Source organism: Tamandua tetradactyla, chromosome 3, assembly GCF_023851605.1.
Source record: "Tamandua tetradactyla isolate mTamTet1 chromosome 3, mTamTet1.pri, whole genome shotgun sequence".
NCBI classification, from domain to species: domain Eukaryota; kingdom Metazoa; phylum Chordata; class Mammalia; order Pilosa; family Myrmecophagidae; genus Tamandua; species Tamandua tetradactyla.
Window position 1 is genome coordinate 85,596,452 of NC_135329.1, and position 23,494 is coordinate 85,619,945.

Genomic DNA, 23,494 nt, shown 5'->3' on the forward strand with positions numbered 1-23,494 from the left:
CACACACACACACCTGGGTTCAGGTTTATAGCTCCCCTTTAGCTTGAAGGGAAGTACCTGCCTCTTGACTCTCAGCTCTCATGCATCTTTGCAGACCTGGTTCAAGTGTCTCCAGGGTCCCTAGCAGAGGAAGCACCTTCCCTTCTCTGTCCTGAAGGCACCCTGACCACCCTCTGGAAGGGCATTGAAATGCTCGGCCTACACCCATCTGGAGAAGAGCTTGGTCCACACGTGCCCATCCATCAGACTGCCCCAAGACACCTTGGAAGGTGTAACTGTAGAGAAAGACTCCTTCAGGTGTAGATACAGCTCTTGAGAAGCCTTCTGAATTTACTGCTATAGCCAACCTCATTTCCACCCTTGGTCTCCCGTTCATGATAATCCAGGTGCAAAAGGTGGGCTTCTCCTGAGAACCTGGCTCCTTCTCACCTCAAGAAGTTATTACATTGATTATATTTTGCCACTACTTATATTTTGCCTATGCAGTGGCTGACAAACTTGTGTACTATGCTTAGCAAATGTACCAGAACTTTCTGATGGGAATTTTGTTTACTAACTTCTCCCAGCTGTATCATAATTTCCTATTTAAATTTCCCTTCAGCCCACTTTCTCATTTATTTTATTTTTGATTCTGTTGTATGATATGTGTCTTTGTAAGTCACCTCCAAAACTCTCTTGTTTGCTTTTAGAATGAATCAGGTAATAGATGGATAAATAAATTGTTAGATAGACATGTGTACATTGGTCTCTTCCATCAGGCTTGGTTTCTTTTTGTACTTAGAGCACTAGAACCATCCCCGGTACAGAGCAGGGGCTCCAATTCACCAGCTCATCCCAGAAACAGAGCAGGGACTCAGACAGCACCAACTTAGTCACTAGATCATGATGGGGCTCAGACAACACTAGCCCAGTCCCTAGATCAGGGATGGGGCTCAGGCAGACATTGAGCTGAGAGTTCTCCCACAGTAGCCTTTTCACTTAATCTGTCCAACAACCCTGGAAGGTGAGCAATGCAGGTCCATTTGGCAAATGGGAAGCTGAGCCTTAAGGTCTGGTAAGAGATAAGTGGAGGGGTTGGGATTTGACCTCATGCTTGTTTGGCTGTTCCTTGATCATTACACTTTTCCTTCTCTCTATGTCATGTGACATGCAAGCTCCTGTGGTGCTGCACTATGCAATCTGGTAGTCCTCAGCTCCATGTGTCTATTTAAATTGATTTTAAGTAAATAAAATTAAAAACTCAATTCCACTGCCTCATTGGCCATAATTCCAGTGCTCAGCAGCCACATGTGGCTGGTAGCTATTGTACTGGGCAGTGCAGAAGAGAACATTTCCATCATAGAACAGATAGTTCTAGTGTATCTCCTACTCCTCCACTACACCCACACCTTGTTTCCAGCCAGGCAAGTCAGGGAACTAGAATCACATTGCTTGAGGACGCTGAGAGTAGAGTACAAGTGACATTGCATTAGGAAATTTGACTTCCTTCATAGCTTTACTTTTAAGCCCTCCATTTGTCCTTTCAAATCTGATGGATCAGTGAAAACAAGTTATCTGCTTCCAGTATACAATGGAGGGACAAGCATAGGATAGTTATTCCCATTCCAAAAGGGAGAAGTTGGAAAGAAAACAGATATTATGGGTCCCAAACAAGTCCAAAGCCCAATGGGGCAAACTCCATTGAATTTCAAAGTCTCAGAGTCAATTCTGGGCCAGTGCTTTGTTCCTAGGGCCCCTTTTAGGTGCTTGTGCAGCAGCCATGGTCTCCTCAAAAAGTAGGATTCCCTCTCTGAACATCAGAATGGCAGCTAGGCTCTCCACAAATGCCAAGGCACAACTGCCCCCCCCACTCCCATCTCTGAGCATTGGGGTGGCAGCACAACGGGGCAGAAGGTCAACCCCTTCCAGGCAAGGGGGCAGACAGGCTCTCTCCATACACATGGGTGGGCCTGCTCTCTTGGCTCAAGGAGATCTTTTCAGTTCAGACCTCAGTTTCCATGGTTCTACCCTTGAAGCAATTCTTCCTTCAATCTATGCCTTTTCTGCTCCTTTCAACCCAGACTGGCAGTGGTTCTGTTCATAAAAACCTTGCAAAAAACACCTGTTGGCTTTGCATACAGCTCCAGAAGATCCAAACCATCAGACAATAGAATTTTCCACAAAACCTTCCTGGCTAACTGCACTTCCAGTCCTAACTTCCTCTGAAAAGGCTGAGTAGATTTGTGTGCAACCACACCCTCTTTAACAAAGGGTTGTTCAGTTAAACCCTCACATGGAGCCCTGTCCTCTAGGGGCTCACTTCCTGAAAGCTCAGAGAAGTTCCTGATAGAGCCACTTTGGGCTCTAGACTCTGAGCACACTATGCGGATAGGCTTGGAATTTTCCAAACCACCAATTTGGGGTTTTCTTGTGCTTAAGAGTTCAGGCTCGGTTTACCTCTGTCCTCTCTCATTAAACTATAAGCTGCAAGGAGAAACCAGGCTCCACTTTCTAAACTTAGCCTGGAAATCTCCTCAGCTAAATATCCACATTCATCACTTTTTTTTTTTTTCAGGTGCAGCTTCATTCAGTGTTCCAACATAGTTACATTACACTTAGGTATTATTGTGCTGTCCATTTTTGAGTTTTTGTATCTAGTCCTGTTGCACAGTCTGTATCCCTTCAGCTCCAATTACCCATTATCTTACCCTGTTTCTAACTCCTGCTGGTCTCTGTTACCAATGATATATTCCAAGCTGATTCTCGAATGTCGGTTCACATCAGTGGGACCATACAGTATTTGTCCTTTAGTTTTTGGCTAGACTCACTCAGCATAATGTTCTCTAGGTCCATCCATGTTATTACATGCTTCATAAGTTTAGTCTGTCTTGAAGCTGCATAATATTCCATCATAGGTATACGCCACAGTTTGTTTAGCCACTCGTCTGTTGATGGACATTTTGGCTGTTTCCATCTCTTTGCAATTGTAGATAATGCTGCTATAAACACTGGTGTGCAAATGTCCGTTTGTGTCTTTGCCCTTAAGTCCTTTGAGTAGATACCTAGCAGTGGTATTGCTGGGTCATAATCCATTCTGCCATTCTATGTCTTTTGATTGGGAAATTCAGTCCATTAACTTTTAGTGTTATTACTGTTTGGATAATATTTTCCTCTACCATTTTGGCTTTTGTATTATATATATCATATCTGATTTTCCTTCTTTCTACACTTTACTCCATAACTCTCTCTTCTGTCTTTTCATATCTGACTCTAGTGCTCCCTTTAGTATTTCTTGCGGAACTGGTCTCTTGGTCACAAATTCTCTCAGTGACTTTTTGTCTATAAATGTTTTAATTTCTCCTTCATTTTTGAAGGACAATTTTGCTGGATATAGAAGTCTTGGTTGGCAGTTTTTCTCTTTTAGTAATTTAAATATATCATCCCACTGTCTTCTAGCTTCCATGGTTTCTGCTGAGAAATCTACACATAGTCTTATTGGGTTTCCCTTGTATGTGACAGATTGTTTTTCTCTTGCTGCTTTCAAGATCCTCTCTTTCTCTTTGACCTCTGACATTCTAACTAGTAAGTGTCTTGGAGAACGCCTATTTGGGTCTATTCTCTTTGGGGTGCGCTGCACTTCTTGGATCTGTAAATTTAGGTCTTTCATAAGAGTTGGGAAATTTTCAGTGATAATTTCTTCCATTAGTTTTTCTCCTCCTTTTCCCTTCTCTTCTCCTTCTGGGACACCCACAACACGTATATTTGTGCGCTTCATATTGTCATTGAGTTCCCTGATCCCCTGCTCAAGTTTTTCCATTCTTTTCCCTATAGTTTCTGTTTCTTTTTGGAATTCAGATGTTCCATCCTCCAGTTCACTAATTGTAGCTTCTGTCTCTTTAGATCTACCATTGTAGGTATCCATTGTTTTTTCCAGCTTTTCTACTTTGTCCTTCACTTCCATAAGTTCTGTGATTTGTTTTTTCAGATTTTCTATTTCTTCTTTTTGTTCAGCCCATGTCTTCTTCATGTCCTCCCTCAATTTATTGATTTGGTTTTTGAAGAGTTTTTCCATTTCTGTTCGTATATTCAGCATTAGTTGTCTCAGCTCCTGTATCTCATTTGAACTATAGGTTTGTTCCTTTGACTGGGCCATATCTTCAATTTTCCGAGCATCATCCATTATTTTCTGCTGGTGTCTGGGCATTTGATCAGATTTCCCTGGGTGTGGGACCCGGCTGGTTGAAAGGTTTTCCTGTGAAATCTCTGGGCTCTGTTTTTCTTTTCCTGCCCAGTAGGTGGCACTCGTGGCGCTCGTCTGTCTGCGGGGCCCACCAGTAAAAGATGCTGTGGCTCCTTTAACTTGCCAATCCGAATCTCACAGTCGGCCCGGGAAACCGTGCATGGAGGGGGGATTGCCAGCCGCCGCGGCCTGGGGGAGTGCCGGTCCAAATTGCCCAGCTGGCCCGAGACACCAAGCGTGGCGGGAGGGCCCTGCTATCCAACGTTCCCAGTCAGACCGGGGAGCCACGTGCGTGGAGGGGACCCCAGTCACCAGCCGCCCCGGCCGGGAAAACACGCGCCCCTCGGGTATCTCACCGCAGCGGATTCTCCCTGCCCATTCAGCCGTTTCAGAATGGGGTACGCTGTCTTTTTGGTCTCTGTCGTGGCTCTGGGAGCTGTTTCATATTGTTTCTGTTTCTTTAGTTGCTTTTCTGGAGGAGGAACTAAGACCCGCGCGTCTTACTAAGCCGCCATCTTCTCCGGAAGTCCCCACATTCATCACTTTTAAGTTCTGCCTTCCATCCAACACCAGAACTCAATTTCGCCAAGTTCTCTGACCCTTCATAACAAGGATCATCTTTCCTCCAGTTCCCAATAACACATGTATCATTTCCATCAAAGTCCTCATTGGAAGTTACTTCAATATCCATTTTTCTAACAACAGTGTCTTCAAAACAGTCTAGGCCTTTTCTATCAAGTGCCTCACAATTCTTCCAGCCTCTACCCATTATCCAATTCCAAAGACATTTCCACATTGTTAGTTATTTGTTATAGCAGAACTTCAGTTTAACCAGCTCCAAGGACTATTTTAGTTTCCTAGCTGCCAAAGCAAATAGTGTATAATGGGTTGGCTTAACAACAGGATGATATTGGCTCATGGTTACAGAGCTTTGCTTTCTTCCTGGTCAGTATGTTCTGGGTGGCTGGCAATATCTAGGGTTCCTTGGCTTTTCTGTCACATGACAATGCATATGGAGGCGTCTTCTCCTTTCTCTTCTGTGTTCTTTTGACTTTCAGCTCCTGGCTACTCCCTGTGACTTCTCTTTTTCATGTCCAATTACCAATGGTTATAAGAACTTCAGCCTTATAGGATTAAGGTCCACCCTTATTCATTTGGGACACAGCTTAACCATTTACAAATGGGTTCACCCCCATGGGACCAGGACTTGTGACCTGAACATGCCTTTTGAGGGGACATGATTCAATCCCAACACCATTAATTTGCTGAGTGCCCATTCCCTCCCAAACTCTGGACAGGTAGGTGCAGGGGACAGAGAAATATCTGAACAGTCCAGCCCAACTCTTCAAGGAGCTTCTAGTCCAGTGGCCACTGTGTACCCATGGGCAAGTCATTCTATCCTCCTTCATGTCAATGTCCTCTTTTGTAAAATGTACAAGAGCTCCTGCTTTTCCTCCTCAAGTGACTTGTTATGCGGATTGAGAGAATGTGGAAGCAAGAGCCATCTTAAGACATGGAAAACCTGAAGTTATGCAAATTCAGTGGTGTACCTGGGAAATGTTTGCACCTGCTGTGTCTCCTCTCTGGCAAGGCTGCTACCCCCTGCGGGAGCCCATGAGGCTGCAGCAGTGCCCAAGACAGTTAGAGTCTCTGCCCACACAGACACACGGAGGTCACCACCAGCACAGACACTGGGGGTCTCCATCACAAATACACAGGGGAGGGGAGGTCCCTGCCAGCACAGACATTAGTTGTAGGGAGCTCCCCCTGCACACACACAAGTCCTGACCACACAGTCACACAGGGGTGAGGGTCCCCTCCAGCATAGATATTGGGGGTCTCCACCCCAAACACACATGGAGATGGGGAGCTCCTCCTACACACACACACACACACACGGGGGACCCTGCCCTCACAGTCACATGGTGGTGGGAGTGTCTGCCAGCACAGACATTGGGGGTCTCTGCCCCCAAACAGACATGTAGGGGTGGGGTCTCTGCCTGCACATACCCGCGAGGCTGCCTTCCTGCTCAGACACAGACAGCAAGTCCTGAGACGTGGCCTCTGAGAATTTTACAGCAGGGAACCCCTGGATCTGAATGATGGAGGGGGCTTCCTGAGGGAGAACAGAGTGGTTCATCCCAAAGAGCCCTGGGGAGGTGTCATCCGAGCAGAGAGAGCCATATGCTCGGCTATGGTCATGCCGAAGAAAGATTTTGGGTTTTCTTGAACCTGAAATCCTAAACTGGGTTCAAGTGGTTTTATAGGTTAGGACAAAATTCAAGCCCAGAGATAGAAGTGGAGCCTGAGAAGAGGAGTGATCCTGGAGATACACCTACTGATTTAGGATCCGGCTCCAGTCTTGCCAGCTTTGACTTCAGGGGAACAACCCTGCCCTTGTGACTCCAATTTCCTCCTCTGCCAAATAGGAATAGGGACGCCCTTCTGCTGACATCTCAGAGATGACAGGCATGTCAGGTGAGCTTTGAAGTTGAACCCTGGCCCTGTTTCTGGTCCACCATCCCCCACTTCCTCGAGCACAAAATAGGAATCAAGACCCCACAGCCTGGGACCGCTCAGGCAGCTGGCATGGGCACAGTGCCCAGTTTCTTGGTAGCCAGCCTATACTAGGCACCCTGGGATCCAGCGGTAAGAACTCCGTCTATGAGCAGAGGCTGCCAGGCCAGGCGCCCACATCCCTCTGCCTGGGAGTCTGCCCCCCACAGTGTCCAGCCAGGCCAGCTTCTCCTCCCTTCTCCTCAGCCCTCAGGGGCCTTGCCATCCCGGGGAAATGAGCCCTGGGCTCCTGACTTTCTCCCATCTTGTTTCAGGGTGAGTCCCTTAGCTCTTCCTCAGGCCTATGATTCCAGAGCAGGGACTCCTAACCATTTCCCGGAGCTGGCAGAATGTGGGTGCCTAGTGGCCCACAGGCATGGTGCTCTCTTACCTTGTCAGGACAGAGGTCTCGCTGACTCCCTGCTCCTCCACCGTTAGCACTCTAAGAGGGCAGGGGAGAGTGGCCTGGTGGCAGCCTCAGGCTTCAGGTGTGTCAGGGAGTGAGGGAGGGGGATGGGCCCGAAGAGGAAATGGCCAAGCCCTCTGGGTACACGTAATTTATTACAGGACTTTGTCCTCGGTCTCCAGGCACATCCCCTCCCTCCCACCTGCTTCCTGCAGCCCCAGCCCTCAGAGCCCCATGTGTCTGATCTTTAACCCAGGGCCCTACAGCAGGGAGGGGCTGTTCCCTTCCCTGGAGGCCTGGGGATCGCCCTCTGTGCCTCTGCTTCTGGCCACCAGCCAGATCCCATGGTGACAATCAGCTAATCCTGTTGGGGAGGCCTCAGCATCTTCCCAGGTGTCTGGGAGGCCCCAAGAAGCCGACATTCTAATTGGGGGTACATGGACAGGAAGTGCCTGGGGCAGGCAGCAGGCCTTATATAAGAGAGAGTTAAAAGCCATCAGCAGGGGTCCCTGGGAGCAGAGATGGGTGGGCTTGGGCTAGAACTTGAAAGGAGGGGGATTTGAGCTCTGAGGCAAATACAGACCGCTCTTAAAAGGCAAGGCATCATGGTGGTATGGCCCCATGTGACCTGAGACAGTCCCTACAAGTACATGGGAAGGGTGACTGGCAACCCAGCTTTGAAGACAGACGGAAAATGAGTGCATCAGAGATACCTGCTCAGCCCGCAGCCTTTTCCTTGAGTGAAGAGGGTCTTTGGTGGTCCATCCAGTTGGCCCAACTTGAGCCAGTCAGATTCTGCCTGTGTCTCAGGTCTTGGAAAGAACATAGGCGCTGCAGGGAGATGGCACAGGACAAGCCATCATCCTTTAGGTCTAGTTCAGGCCAAGGCAGGGCCAGCCACCTGGAATTTGGGCATGTAGGGGGGAACTGGTGGGAGAGAGAAAGAGAAGCTGGCGGCAGAGGGTTTGGCCAGGAGGACCCAGAGGAGGCAGGACTATGGTTGCCCCACAGCTGCCTGTACTTCTTGTGGTTGGACTGCGTGGAGACCCCAGGCACCTGATACCAAATGTTCCTTTGTTGAACCGGCTCGAAGGAGTTTCTGTTTACCCTTTTTCAGCCCATGACAAAGTTACGGAAGCAACTTGGGAGACGCTTAACGAAGGACCATTTGGAGGAAACTGTGTGTGCTGAGCCTTTCAGCCACCTAAAATCTCATCCAGTTTCTGGGCCAACCCTTGCTTTTGCGAGTTTCATACTATACGTGGCTTCTTTTTTAAAAACTTCAGGGTTGGCACTGTCTGCTGTGGCAATCCCCCACTCTGGGACTCCTTCTGTCACCAGACCATGTACTCTGTGACCAGCTTCCACTCCTGATATACGGAGAGTATATCAGTTGAGAAAGAAAATGACTTGGATGTCCTCATACAGGCTTATGCCCGCCTTCAGCAAAATTTGATAGAAATACAGTGTAGATGCCTACAAATGTGTCAACTGCTTTTTTTTTTTTTTATCATAAGCACTTTCTTAGACAATATCAAATTTTTACCACCAGTCCTTAAAGACAGCATGGTGGGCCATCCTATAAGAGTTCCTTCATTCTTCTTTACTGTATCCATTAGGACGCGTCCGACCTTCCGTGGTCAGACACAGCACTAGAGCAAACAAATCTGTGCTTGCAGCTTTGCCTGCTTTGTATCATTACAAGAAGATCCCAGAAGGGAACTTATTGAAGCCTCCGTACAAATTGAGAATCTTTCTGTGGCAGGTCAGGTCCTCTCATCCAGCAAAAGGTATAACAGCAAGGACCTGTTCCAACAGCTGTGTGAGTTGGCAGGTACAAAAGGGGATGCCCTGAGCAGCAGTTCTCCTGCAGCCTCAGGTTTTCCGTAGCTGAGCCACCCCAAGCCCTGGAAATCAAGAAGAGGGATAGTAGGCAGGGCGGACTCTTACATCACATGAATGCCCAAATGTGGCAAGCCTGGTGCTCTTTCCACAATTGTCCTCAAGATGCTAATATTCTGCTAACCTTTAAAAATATGTTTGTACTGAGCCAAAGTGCATCCAGTGACAACCAGTGGTTTGATGACATTCCCACTAAAACGAGCCCATTGTGGCACCATCAGAGTAACTGAAGCAGTTTCTTTTCCCTCTGCCCACACACTGTTGAGCAATCTGAACTTACTTGCTTCCCTTGCGGCCCCAATCTTTCCATCCAGCTTACAGCAGCCAAGTTATCTATTAGCCCCATAAATCAGCATAGCTGGCGGCATAGATCCTGGTGAAGTCATCTTTAGAGGATTTTAGACTCCTCAGTATCAAAAAGAGCCAGCATTTAATGAGACGCATGTGCCATCTCATTCAACTGTTGTAAAAATGCTCCACACATTAGGGGTGCTGACCCCCATTTTAAAGGGAGAAAGTTAAAGCCAAAGAGACTAAGAAACTTGCTCAGCTACAAATAACAGAGGTAAGATTTGAATAGAGGCCCATGAGTCCACAGCGAGTGCTTAGCCCAGTACATTCCACCACACCTGCTGGCAAACACACCTGAACCACCCCATGCCCCCAGCCTCCAAGGTGGATGAAGCATCTCAGTTTGGGAGATTTTCACAGAAGGTGCTTCCCCGACTTGCTCGCCTTAACCCAGTGTCCGAAGGCCCTTTCCTCTTTCATTTCCCTGCTTCAAGGAGGTGCTAGGGCAGAGGAATATGTGGGAAGAGGCAGGGCTTAAATGTTTCCCTGGAAACACAATAGTACATAGTCTGAGTGTATACCACGAGGCACATTCCGTCAGTGTAGTTCAGGGTTTCTCAATCTCAGTACTCTGGACCTTTTGGGCTGCATACCTTCTGCTGTGTGTGTGGGGCGGGGGGGGGGGGGGGCCTGTCCCATTCATTTCAGGACGTTCACCCACATTCCTGACTGTATCTACCCGCTTGATGCCAGTGGTGATGATCAAAAATTTATTCAAATATTGACAAATGTTTTCTGGGGGACAAATTTGCCCCCAGTTGAGAACTATTTATGTAGCTCATGGGCCCAGGAGCAATTGGGAATGGGAGAAAGAGGAGGCCAGCAAGAGTTGGAGGGCATGTTCTCCTAGAAGAGGTGACCCTGGCACTTGGACTCCTAGAAAGGCAGAAAGATATTGGCTCAGAGGAAGGTGCAGGAAGGAGTTATTGAACTGGTGCTTCCTGGGGGATCTTGGTTCCAATATGCCAAGGAAAAGCCTGAGTAGAGTACTTCCTCCTCCTCAGATCAGCATCTGTGAGATGGGCATTCCTAGAGTGGGCAAAGCTCAAATGCCAGAGAGACCTCCACAGCCTCAGTCCAGGAGAAAAGACTCATTTCTAATGATGTGTTATCACCACAAAGCCCTCTGAGGAACACACCCTGAGGTTTGCCCAAGGCAGGAGGAGTGAAGTAGGGACACAAAATGAAAGGGCTGCCCTCTCCCATCTGGAGAGTGGTGGACAATCCAATGACTCAATTGGATTGAGCCATTGGATCATGGGGCTTAAGACTTGGGTCATGGGGCTTAAGGCCAGACCACTGGTTATAAAACAGGGGCCTGAGCCCCATGATGAGGATTGACAATCTGATTTCTGTAGTGGGAGGAGAAAGCACAAGTTAATAATGAGGTATTCAAAAAACCTGATAAATTATAAGAATGATGATGCTAATCATAATGATGGTACTTTGTCAAGCTCTTGCAAGAGATTGTCGGGGAGAGGATCATGGTCATAGCTAAGAGCTTCATTTTGGGGAATGGAGGCAATAGGATGGATTTGTTACCTGCCTGGAATGCAACCTGTGGCAGAGACTGCTCTGTGTTTGTCAAACATCGGTTCCCATTTCCTCTGGGTCCTACAGCTATAATACTCTTCTCAGACTACCTCACAGTGAGGCGTGGCCATGGAAAGAGAGTGTTTTAGTTCCCAGCTGCCAAAACAAAAATAAAGCAATGGGTTGGCTTAAACAATGAGAATTTATTGACTTACTGTTTTGAGGCTAAGGAGAAGTCTAAATTCAAGCCAACATCAAGGCGATGTTTTCTCACAGAAGACTGTGGCGCTCCTGGTGATCCTTGTTTCTGGACTCTTCTGTCATATGACAATGCACATGGCAGCCTCTTCTGGCGTCTCCCTGCTTTTCTGTGTTCTGTTGACTTTCAGCTTCCGGTTGCTTCCTCTGGGTCTTTTTTCTCTCTTTTTGATCTTCCCTATAAAGTATTAAGATACATCCCAACTCAGCTGTGCTGCACCTTAACTGAAGTAGTCTCATCAAAAGGTCCTACTTACAATAGGTTCACACCCACAGGAATGGATTAAGTTTAAGAACATGCTTTTCAAGGGTACATAGCTCCAAGCTACCACAGAGGGTAAGTGATGTGCTCTAGTCCAGGCTGGGCCCACTAAAACCTCCTCTCTCTCTCCCTACTTCTGCTGGTGACATGCAAAACATCCCACAGTGGATTCTGAGGCCCTAGGCAATGTGAGGCAACAATATGGAAAGACCCTGGGTCTCCGCCCCCAGCACTGACCCCACTGCTGATTGGACTCAATAAGAGAAAGAAATAAGCATTTGTTATGTTAAATGCTGATTTTCTTGTTGTTATACTGTTTAACCTATCATGAATAACATATGACCCTTCTCCCATCCAAGTTTGCCTTTGTCCTTCCAATATCAGCTCAAACATCTATTGCCCTCACAATTCACTCTTCCCTCTCCCTCTTTTGAATACCCATGGAATCTTGTTACCCAATTTCCATAATCCACCTCTTGGCATACACTTTTTTTCCAGAGTAGGGGTTCTTGATGGATTGGAAGCTTCTCAAGGCAGGAATCGTGTCAAGTTTTTTGTGTCTTCACGGTGCCTAAAAATAATGACAATGAATAATGTATCCATTATGTCCCAGGAACTACTATTTATATGCATTAGCTCATTTAATCTTCAGAGCAACTCTATGAGATAAATATTATTTATTACCCCCAATTTTCCATGAAAACGCACTGCTTCCTTAAATTGGTTTTGAAAAAAAAATCTGTTTTTTTAAATTATTTGCATTACAACCCCATAGTCAATTCTCCTAAATCTGCTCTTAATCTAGTTATCTTTCAGTATTGAAGCTCTATTTCAGCTAGCCCCAAGAATCCACACTATCTCAAAACAGACCGCTAGAACCAAAATGATGCCCAGGGGCTTGAGGGGGTTCCCTTGTGAACTTCCTCACTGGCCTAGGCACTCAGTTATTCCTTGGTGAGCATTTATTGAGCCCCTACTATGCAGCAAACCATTCTGGGGATCAGGGGGCCATGGGGTTCACATACAGTCCCCACTTGTTCCCATACTTCATTCTCCCCAAAGACATGGGAGGTGCCATTCAATCCTCACACAGACCCAGGGAATGTAGAAAGAATTTGCCAGAGATCCTCTGTTGTTTGTTCATTTTTAATCAAAATTCCACACTTCTCTGCCTGTAAGCTGGACTTAGTGACTCACTTCCAAAGAATTGAGTATGGAAAGGGAAAAATGAGTCACTTTATAGAAGAGAAACACCTCAACCAGGTGATGATGTTTAACAGTGCCATGTTGATTTGATGTGATGGGAAGGGCACACTGCTTTTGTGCTCTTCTTCCTTCAAACTCATAACCACAGTCTAATCATGAGAGAAACATCAGCGAAACCCAAATTGAAAGGTATTCTGTAAAATACAAGACCAGTACTATTCAAAACTGTCAAGGTCGTGAAAACAAGATAAATCTGGGGAATTATCACAACCCAGGGGAGATTAAGGGGACATGACTGCTAAATGCAATGTGGGATCCTAGGACAGATTAGGAAACATCAGTAGAAAAGGACAGTTGTAGAAAAATTGTTGAAATCCAAATAACGTCTAGAGTTTTGTTAATAGCACATACCAGCGTTGTTTTCTTAGGTTTGACAAATGCAATGAAATGACAAATGATAATGGAAGATGTTAACATCAGGGAAGAATGGGTAAGGGATATGTGAGAACTTGCTGTACTTCTCTGCAAATTTTCTATAAATCTAGAATTGTTCCAAAACAAAAAGTATATTAAAAAGAGTCCTTATGTCATTTGCATAATTACATAGCCATGCACACAGAAGAATGCATTGAAGTGAGGGTTTCTCGGTCAGGGTGTGCATCTACACTTGACACATGAGGACCAGAGCCAAAGGAAATATCTCTGCTCGGGTTACCTGGTCCTGGGCACTTGGCTTGATCAAGGCAAATTAATCTGGCACCTTCCATTAAGCCTGGGCAACCAAAGGCTGGGACATGCCAGGGTTTTCAAACTACAGGCCCTGTTTTAGTTCACCCAGACTATTGTAATAAAACATCACAGACCAGGTGGCTTAAGCAATGGGAATCTGTTGTCTCACAGTTTGAGAGGCTGGAAATCCAAAATTAAAGTGTCTTCAGGAACATGCTCTATCTAAAGTCTGAAAGGTCCTGGTGGTGGCTGGCTAGCAAGCCATGCCTTGATCTCTACCTCTGTCACCTGGCTGTCTGTTTCAGTTTGCTAATATTGTCAGAATGCAATACACCAGAAATGGACTGGCCTTTATACAGGGTATTTATTTAGTTACAAATTTACAGTTCTTCAGAAGAAAGACAGCTGGTTTTCCTCTAGCTTTCTCTGTCACATGGGAAGGCACACAGCAACATCTGCTGGCCTTCCCTCCTGGCTTCTGGGTTCAAAAGTTTTCACCCAGGGAGATTTTCTTTCCACATCTCCAAATATCTGGGTCTGAGCCTGCTCTCAGCTCTGAGCTGCATTGTGCAGGGCTGTGCTGAGCTCCTTGCGGCTGTGCTGAGCTCTTTCTCTCTCTTCTGACTTCTTTTAAGCCTCACTCATCGAGGAAGATGCTCCCCTTAACTGACCAGAGCTGTAATTAGCTATAGATGAATTGTGCATACTGATAATTTAAATCCACAGCAACCCAGAAAAATAGGGCGCCATCACCTGGCCAAGCTGACACCTAACCTAACTACTATACCATCTCTGTCTCCTGCCATCACTGTATCCAAATTCCCTCTGCTTAGAAGGACTTCATTAAGACCCACCCTGATTCATTTTGACCTTATCTTACTAGGATATTTGAACAGCCCATTTACGAATGGGTTCACCAGCCATGGGATCAGGGGTTAGGACTGGAACATGTCTTTGTGGAGGACATGATTCAATCCAGGCCAGACTGTAACCTATTAGAGAGCTGTGATGTTAATTTGGTGTGACACAACCAAAGGTATTAAAACAGAATAGAAGTGAAGGTTGTGTTGGGTGGTATGAGCCCAAGCTGGAACAGGAGTTCAGATCGAGCCAGTGTGGAGAAGGGGAGTACCCACGGCAGAATTATGATTCAACTAAAGTTATGTCAGATGAGTATTGCCCCGCCTGTAAAGAGAAAGGAAAGTTAAAAGCCTTAAAGACTTACCGAATCAGTTTTCAAGAATCTTTTTGTGTGAGGTTCTGCAATGCATCAATCCTTTGGGCTTTAAGTCACTTAATAACTTAATTTTTCCTGATTTGGAAGATTCTCACACTCCAAATAAGCCTCAAAAAAGAAAGATCTTGGAAACCAGCTATAAAGATTCACCTATTTTAGTAAATTCCAAAAAAACTAGAAATCACATTGTTGGTGAACAAACTTTGATAAGCTAATGAAGAAGCATATGGTGAACTCATCAGAGTTACCTGATTTACTACAAAATGATCAGCACAATCCAGTTAGGATAGCAGATTCCCTGGAGCAGAAAGAGATTCTGAAAACTAATACGTTTGACTTGGCTGCTGAAGAAGAAGATTCTTCTCCAGTTGACATCTCTGGAACCAGGGGGTCGTCTCCTCAAAACGAAGGAGGTACATCTGAACTGGAAATGCCATTGGAGAGCAAATGACTGTCATATGACCAGATGTTATATGTACAGTGGAAAAACGCTTATGCTCTCTGTTGGTTGGACTGCATCCTCTCGGCAGTGGTACACTTGGAAGGGTTAAAAGGCACTGTGGCTGAGCTATGTTCTAAAGAGGAATCTGTAATCTGGCAGTTGCTTACAAAATATAATCAAGCAAATGGGCTTCTGTGCACCAATCGATTAGATGGGGTTAAAGATGGAGATTGTAAAAAACTTAGTTCAAAATATTTGCAAGGATAGAGACCTGTCTGAATGAAGTCAGAGACGAAATCTTCATTAGGCTTCAACCCCAATTTAGATGCACATTAGGCGATATGGAAAGTTCAGTGTTTGCATTTACCCTGCTCTCAAAAATAGAACTTCATGGGCAGGCAACGGTGGCTCAGTGGTAGAATTCTAATCTGCCATGCTGGAGACCCGGGTTCGTTTCCCGGTGTCTGCCCATGCAAAAAAAAAAATAGAACCTCACATTGAAAAGTTCTTCATGTATTCTTTCTCTTGGAACTTTGAATGCTCACTTTGTGGACCCAAGTGTCAAAACAGGGTGTGTGAAGAATCTTATCACTTTCACAAATGTGATCCCTGAGTGGCATCCCCTTAATGCTGGCTATGTAACAACTGCAACAATAAGTCACAGATATGAAAAATGGCGGTGGAAAAAGTAGGTTCCGTATTCATGCTGCACTTTGTAGACGGTTTACCACACAATGACTTACAGCAGTGTTCGTTTCATTTCGAAGACTCTCCTTATCACATAACTTCCGTAATTTGGTGCCGACCAAATAATCATTTTATCACATGGAGTTTAGGCAATGATGGACGTTGTCTGGAATGCGATGACTTGAAGGGCCCATGTTCTGAGAGACATGAGAAATTTGAAGTTCCTTCTTTGGAGATTCATATTGTTATTTGGGAAAGAAAAACACCCCAAATGAAAGATTAAACAACTGCCTGCTTTCCACTTAAAAAGGCTAACGACCAGCATGCTTTTGAGGATGAGACACCAGCACCTCCAGCATCATGTTTTGTGGGTGACCCTGCCTCTGCTGGAGCCTCCTCAGTTACTCACCCCCAACATACGTCACTTGCTTCAAATACTCTTCCACAAAATGAAGCTGTGGCTCATGGAGATCATTTACTTTCAGGTCCAGAAGATTTGGCTGACAATAATTTTATAATATGGACACTTGAAGAAATACAGGTTAATCCTGAAGGTTTCCTAATAGAAGATAAACCTATGGGAGAAAATATAGGACTTGCCAAAACAAAAACTTGGCAATCACAGGAATCACTAATGGCTTCTCTGGTGCCTGCTCCATGTAAGGAAAAGCTTATCCAAGACCAAATTGCAGATTTCAGCTTTCCATCTCAAGTTGTAAGTACAAACATGCAGTCAGGACAGATGAATACAGAAGGTGCTGCAATGGCCACACCTGCAAACAATGCTCACGCTACTGAACTTATATGAGGGACAATGTCAGTAGAAATGGAAGGTGCAGTTACCCCAGAGAAGAACACTAGGTTAAGACAGTTCCCTTCACCCAGAACTGAGACATTAACCTGGGAATAGCATGCTACCTCTCAGGTATCTGCTTTGAAGAGAGAAACTGCAGCAGATTCACAAGTCATAACAGCTAAGTCATTACAGAGTTGGTCTCTGAAAGAAAACCAGAAGAAACCATTTGTGGGAAGTTGGGTTAAAGGCCTAGTAAGCAGAGGTGCTTCTTTTATGCCACCTGTGTCTGAGCTCAGAAGAGAAGCGCTATAACTGATTTGCAGTCTTCAGTTAGAGGGGCAAGTAATTTTGGTGGCTTTAAAACTAAAGGTGTAAACCCAAAAGCTAACGGGTATCGAGGAAATCACACAGATGTGCAAGTAAGCCTCCCCCAGTTAGTAATCCTCCAAGTAATCCATCATCAGATAGCACAGCCGTCTGCGCACCACTGAGTGCTGAATCGGAAGTTTTGAAGTCGTGTGAAAGCACCTCATACAGAGCTCACCTCAGTCACAGTTCTTGCGGAAATGACAATAGTGTTTCTTCAGCAAACCATGGAGACTCGGTTGATGGCCAGATTCATAAACTTCATCTAAAACTTCTTTAAAAATTGGAGGCAAAAAAGAAGAAACTAGCTGCTCTTATGTCTTCCCCCAGAATGGAACAATTACAAGTGAAAATTTAGAGGATGTGTCCTGTTGTGGTTCTCCAAACGATTGAGTCAATAGAAAACTTGTTAAATGAACTACAGTATCAAACTGATATTGCAGATAATAAATCTGGAAGCACCACAATTCCCGGTGTTAACCTCATACAGTAATCAGACTCATGAAGAGATTTTAGCAGAATTATTGTCTCCTACAACTCCTGTTTCAACAGAGCACCCAGAAAAAATGGAGACGCTATCTTTAGGTACTTGGAAATGGGAGATAATCCTGTCCCAGCAGCAGAACACAAAACAGTGGGCCCCAAAACACACATCTGAGATAGGACCATAATTACTGCAGCCCCACCAAGACAAATCAGTGTGACGTTCAAGCAGGCTCACTAACAAATAATTCCTGCATTAGCGCATTAAACTTGAAGAGTTTCAGGAAGGCTGATATTTTTGACGAGTTTTTTTCCACCTCAGTGTTAAATTGTTTAGCAAATGGCACATTACACTGACCTCATTTCAATGATTATCTGTTCGAGACTTGTTGAATGTGTGTTAATTCTTTTTTGTTTAATACTTATTACTGCTCTTGAAAAATTATGTTATGTTTTTAGATAATGTTTATACACTGGCTTTGTCTGAATAACTATGAACAAAATATAAGCTACTGAAGGGTAGCTTTGGTTTTACCCGTTATATTTTACCTATTTATGTTTTACCTTTGGTTTTACCCATTATGTCTGTCATCAGTTTTATAGATTAAAGTTATCAGAAATTTGTCTTCCTTTTTTGCTTCATTTTGTACTTGTAGAATAATAAGGATTTTAAAACATTAAAAATGAAAAGTAGTACCTAGTTTCTGGCAATTTGTACGGCTAGATGTATTAAATTTACAGATTTTTAATTTTGGTTACACTGGTTCAGGAAAAATGCCCCTACAGATTTAAGTAATGCTTTGCACACTGTGTGTGAATGTGTGATTGTTTTGTTCATGGTTCTCTGGCCTTAGATAAATTTCTAAGCCTCTTTCTTAGACCAGTAGAGTGCTGTGAAGTATAGACTTCTCCCATACAACTTGTCTCCTTTTTCTCTTCTCACAAAGGATGGCAGGAAACCTTATGAAGAAAACTTTGAATGATATTAAATGATGTTCAATAAATATTCTGTAACTGGAAAACAAAAACAATAGAGTAGAAAACATCACATAGGGCAAATGAACTTTCAGGTGTTTCAAAAAACAAAACAAAACATTAAAGGCTCCTTCCCATTCTCTGCCTTCCAGTTCTCACTGCCCCTACTTCGAACAGACGACCAATGCTTTTTTTCTTATACAATTTTCAAATTTTCTTAAAGCAGTTACAAATGGCAACTAACACATATTATCTTTTCACAAAAGATGGCACACGATCACACTGTTCTGCATTTTTCCTTATCTCACAATACATCTTAGCAGTCTTTCCACCTTAGTAAAAAGAGTGCTTCTTCACTTTTTATTATAGCTACGTAATATTCTATGGTGTGGATGTACCATAATTTTGTGATCAGCCCTGTTTGGACATTCTTTCCATTCTTTTGCTATTACAAATAATGCTGTAATAAATAATTTTGAAGACATGTCATTTTGCACATGGTCAAGTATGTCTAGAGGGTTCATCATCTGAGGTGGAATTACTGGGTCAAAGGGTATATGCATTTGTAATTTTTATAAATATTTTCAAGTTATTCTGTGTTGAGGGCAGTACCGATACACACCTATGCACTCCTTAAGAGCAGGCATCTTGCTCCACGACCTTGCCAATGGAATATTATCAGATTTCTGCAGTTTGAGAAGTTAAAAATAGTATCTCAATGTGTTTTACATTTGCTTTTCTCTTATTTTTACAGTATCTTTTCACATATTTTAGAGACATTAACGTTTTCTCTTCTATGAATTGTCATATCCTTTGCCCATTTTTCTAATAAGTTCTTCATCTTGTTTTTTTTCTTGATTTCTAGGGGTTATATATCCATAAGGGAGATTAGCTCTTGGTTTATGATGAGTTGCAAATATTTGTCCTAGTTCTCCTTGTCATTTATCTTTCACTTTTGCTAATGATGTAATTTTTTGCTATGCATATTTTTAAACATTATTTTAAATGCAAATTTATTGAGATATATTCACACAGCACACAATCCATGCAAAGTATACAATCAATGGGTCACAATATCATCATATAGTTGTGCATTTATCACAAAAATCAATTATGCACATGTTTTTATTTTTAGACAGTAGAATTTTTCAATCTTTTCTTTATGGTTTCAGGCTTTTGGTTCATTGTTGAAAAGCCCTTTTCCCTCCATATTTATTAAAGAATACTTAGATTGTGGTTTTTGTTTCTTTGCTGTTTTGATTATTAACATAAATGAAGTCATGCCCTTTATAGTATTTCTTGACTCTGCTGTTTCCACTGAACAATCTGTTCTAGATAGCTGACCATGTGAACAGCTGCAGATCTGCTTCAGTCACATTAATGGCTGCATATACATGGCACTGATACTCAAAAAGACATCTGTGCCGCTTTGAAGATATTATGTACCCCAGAAAAGCTTTAATCCTGATTCAATCTTGTGGAGGCAGTCATTTCTTATAATTCTAATTCAATGCTGTAGGGCAGAAACTTTGGATTAGATTATCTCCATGAAGATGTGGCATACCCACGTATGGGTATGACCTTTTGATTAGATGGAGATGTGACTCCAACCATTCAAGGTGGGTTTTGATTAGCTTACTGGAATTCTTTAAAATAGGAAACATTTTGGAGAGAGCGAGAAACAACAGGACCAACAAAAACTTCAGAGCAGAGCTGACACAGATGCCGACACTTGGAGAACAGAGACACAGATGTTTGGAGATGCTTGGAGCCCAGCTGATGTCGTTATGAGATGTAAAGCAAGCCAGAACCTGGAGACAGCCAAGGGAAGCCCAGAAATGAAAACCATCCCTGGAAAAGCAAAGGGAGGAACCTCTACAGGAAAAGAGTCTGAGGCAACAGAGCCCAGGAGCAAGGGACCAGCAGATGCCAGCGACGTAACCACCAGCTGACAGAGGTGTTCCTGACTCATTGGTCTTCCTTGAGTGAAGGTAACCTATTGTTGGTGTCTTAGTTTGGACAATTTTATAGGCTTAGAACTATAAACTGGTAATTTATCACATTCCCTTTTTAAAAAGCCATTCCAATTCTAGTATATTGCATCCTGGCAGCTTGCAAACTAATACAATAATTCCCAGAGGGTTCCTAGATCAGATAAATGCTGAAACTCAGGATTATCAATTAATTACCTCCCTCTGTCCTTTCATGTTGACACCCCTTCTCAACATGAAAAAGTCCGAAGGGACAGTGCCCAAAGATCCCTATAGATTGAGAGAAGGATCAAAGGAGAAGGAAGGGGTATAACAGAGAAAATAGGATTGGACAAACGAGTATGATTGCTGGATCACTACATTAATATTCCTTCTACCTTCCAGTGTTTTGGAGCAACTAGAAAGAAAAATATGAAATGGTGGAATGGTAGCCCATGAAAAACTCTGGGATCTGTTCTGTAACTATTTGCTGAAGTGTGCTTCGAAAAGTATTTTTTTTTCTTTGCTTTTTAAGATGCTATATTTTACCATTAAAAAAGTTAAAAAAAAAAAAAAAAAGACACCTGCCATTCACGGGCTTTCAAGTTGATCCAGTTTTCAGTATTACAATCTTGGCAGGATACATCTTTCAGGTGTCCTAGTGAATTGTGAAGTTGGGATGTGGGAGAACTTGCACACAGCCAGGGGAGAGAGCTCGTTTCATTTGTTTCTTTGATGGCAGGGCCCCCTGGTGGCTCTTGTGCAAGAAAGGGGATCAGACTTGGAAAGCTGGCTTCCCTGGCATAGAATAATGCAGCTAAGGAGTCTTGATAGCTTCCAGTTCAACACCCTCACATGACACATGGGAAAACGGAGGTTGACTTGCCCTAGCTCATCTATCCCAACAAGCCCAGAGCCAAGTCCAGAACCTAGTGCTCTGAGCCCTGAGTCTTCAGCCTGGCCAGTGCTGGGCTGTTTCTTGAATTGCAGGATTTCTTGTTTCCAGAGATGTTGAGCAAGTCACGGAGTCTCAAGAGGATGGCTGAATATATATCACATTCACATGGGAACCCAGTGCCCCTGGGTCAACAGTCAAGGGAGAAAGTGTTCTGAGCTGCTGCAAGTTGTCCTCTCCCTCTCTGTTTTTAGAGAAAAGGTCTTCCTTCTGGGTGCCCACTAACTTCACCATGGACCAACTGAGCTGGGGAGAGTGGGAGGAGGTAGAAGACAGCAGTGCCCAAAATGGGAGGCAGCAAAGACTCAGAAAAGCACATCTGTGTGCTCCAAAATTTTGATGGCCCTGCTGGGAAGCCAGCTGATAGAAAGGTTCTCATGGGAACTGTCCTAAAGCTGTACTTACACTGATAAGCACACTGCTTTACTAAGATTCTTTGCTTATTTGAAAAGGCAGTCATGTCTCTTTAACTAAGTTGTTGGCTCTCCAAGTAAAGCATCTAGATCGTGCCTCTTTGCAGTCTTTCAGGGTGCTACACATTCTCCTATGCTCATCCTGCTTCTCTCTCCATTTTCCAAACCTCCAGGACAGTTAGAGTCATTATTTAAAATTCAATAATTATCCACTTGTAATTGCATTTTTTAGCCCAATAATTTTCACGGTTTTGGGTCTTGTATCTCTGGTGAAACCATGAGGTCTTTATAGGCAGGATTTGCAAGGGATTTCCCTTCACTGAACTTCTTCCAAGACCTCTTTCCTATTCACCCTCCCCTATTTACACAGGTAAGGTCTCACCCACTCGCATTAGAAGAGAGTTTAGATCATTTGGTCTCATCTATCAAATGGAATCAAAGGGAATATTTTAATTTCATCCCTTCAGTACCAGGTACTATGAATTCTTGGCTATTCTGATTCTTTTGACAGCCTGAGAAGGCACCAGTCCTGAACTTGAAAGGCACAGAACTTGGATGTCCAAAAGCTGCTACCACTGCACTGGAGAAGGAATACTCTTGAACTCTCTCAAAGGAAAATACAAATTTCCAGAGGAAGGTCACCCTCTTCCCCCACTTCTTTCCCATCCCCCATCCTTTTCAGGAGCTTAGAACCAGATTCTGCCAGCATAACCTGCTGACTAACAAAAGGTTCATGCATCCGCTAATTATCAAAACTGGCATGTGACTTGACTGAGGGCATTCTGAGAAGATACGGCAAAGCTGGCATCAGAGAACCCACATTTCTTGACTCCAACACAGCAGGTGGACTTCCAGTACACCCTATGAGTCCTTATAGCAGGCTAGGCATACCCAAAAATCCACACCAAGATGCATACTTTGCCAAACGACCAAAGGCTTATTCTGCAAGTTTACGCCTCCTGGGGGAGCTTTGCTCATACCTCTACTGACCCTCCTCCAATCAAGGTAAAAGTAAGTTCTCTTTCTTGTCAAAGACAGAAACGAACAAGGAAATTGATTTTATTCAGGCTTTTGTAATAGGGAGAGAACCCCAGATATGAAGATCAGACTGTCTTGGCAGGGTGGTTTTGCTCAGACTTCTAGAGAGAGGAAGACTGGATAATTTACAGTGGGCATTGTTTTTCAATCAGGAGACCTTTCAGTCGGTCAGCTGAGCAAGATAAGTTTATTTCTGTGTCTAGTTAGTTTCAGGGATAGCAAATAGTTCTAATCTCAGCTAAATGGGCCTGTGTCTGGCCTTATCAGCAGGTTCAGGCCAAAGAGAAAAGGTATGCCTTTGGCCTTATCATAGGTATACAAGGGAATGATCCCCGAACCTTACGGGAGTCACATGAAAGGGTGAGCAACCAGTTTTAAGTCATTTGGAGAAAGGTGGTTCTTTACAGTAAGCCCTTCGCAGGAATGCAAAAGGTGGGGATGTTTCCTAGCCATGGGACTCAGGTGGACTGTCACCCTCCTCAGGGTGTACTATATTTCCTAACATTGATGGAATGGCACATTGAGGTGGAAAGTAAGTCGCTATTTTAAAAAAAGAAAGCAAGAAAAATGCCTTAAATGGAGGAACTATTGACCACGCCAGTGGCAACGCGTCCTAGCACCCTCAACTTGGAACTACAAGTCCCAGAGAGCAGTACGTCACTGAGGGCGGGAATCGGCGGCCTCGCTGCACGACGGGAGAGGTAGTTAAT

At 44.1% G+C, this 23,494-nt stretch overlaps 1 protein-coding gene and 1 pseudogene across 1 annotated transcript in view; one reads left to right on the forward strand and one right to left on the reverse strand.

The window, feature by feature from the left end:
- The window catches only part of MYO7B (myosin VIIB), a 101,854-nt gene extending 94,567 nt beyond the window's left edge, over nt 1-7,287 (reverse strand). The window contains exon 1 of the mRNA XM_077153475.1: nt 7,167-7,287. The gene's annotated coding sequence lies outside the window, so the exon portion shown is untranslated. The remainder of the gene's footprint in view (nt 1-7,166) is intronic.
- Nucleotides 7,288-14,344: 7,057 nt separating this feature from the next.
- On the forward strand, nt 14,345-17,826 carry LOC143675700 (SUMO-specific isopeptidase USPL1 pseudogene; annotated as a pseudogene).
- Nucleotides 17,827-23,494: the final 5,668 nt, after the last annotated feature.